This window comes from Arachis duranensis, chromosome 5 (genome assembly GCF_000817695.3).
Source record: "Arachis duranensis cultivar V14167 chromosome 5, aradu.V14167.gnm2.J7QH, whole genome shotgun sequence".
NCBI lineage: Eukaryota > Viridiplantae > Streptophyta > Magnoliopsida > Fabales > Fabaceae > Arachis > Arachis duranensis.
This window is the reverse complement of record NC_029776.3, coordinates 26,818,957-26,819,670: the sequence shown is the minus strand read 5'-3', so window position 1 is coordinate 26,819,670 and position 714 is coordinate 26,818,957. Positions and strand designations below refer to the sequence as shown.

At 40.3% G+C, this 714-nt stretch overlaps 1 non-coding gene across 1 annotated transcript; it reads left to right on the top strand.

The window, feature by feature from the left end:
* Positions 1-605: 605 nt before the first annotated feature.
* LOC127747967 (small nucleolar RNA R71) lies at positions 606-714 on the top strand. Its single transcript, XR_008009912.1, has one exon. It is a non-coding gene; the product is annotated as a small nucleolar RNA R71 (small nucleolar RNA).

Here is a 714-nt window from a genome sequence, read left to right as displayed (position 1 = left end):
GTGGTTTTGATTAGATCAGAGACCATGGTTGCTAAGTCAGAGTGGCTCTGCTTAGAATTTTCTGTCTGTTGCTTAGAAGATGATGGAAAAGGCTTGCCATTTGCTAAACCTGTTTCTTCCACCATTATTGTTGTTGAAACCTTGTTGAGGTCTCTGTTGATCCTTCCATGAGAGATTTGGATGATTTCTCCATGAAGGATTATAGGTGTTTCCATAGGGTTCTCCCATGTAATTCACCTTTTCCATTGAAGGGTTCTCAGGATCATAAGATTCTTCTTCAGATGAAGCATCCTTAGTACTGCCTGGTGCAGCTTGCATTTCAGACAGACTTTGAGAAATCATATTGACTTGCTGAGTCAATATTTTGTTCTAAGCCAATATAGCATTCAGAGTATCAATCTCAAGAACTCCTTTCTTCTGATTCGTCCCATTGTTCACAGGATTCCTTTCAGAAGTGTACATGAATTGGTTATTTGCAACCATTTCAATGAGTTCTTCAACTTCTACAGGCGTCTTCTTCAGATGAAGAGATCCTCCAGCAGAGCTATCCAATGACATCTTGGACAGTTCAGACAGACCATCATAGAAGATAATGCTCCATTCAGAAACCATGTCAGAGGGACACTTTCTGATCAATTGTTTGTATCTTTCCCAAGCTTCATAGAGGGATTCACCTTCCTTCTGTCTGAAGGTTTGGACTTCCACTCTAAGCTT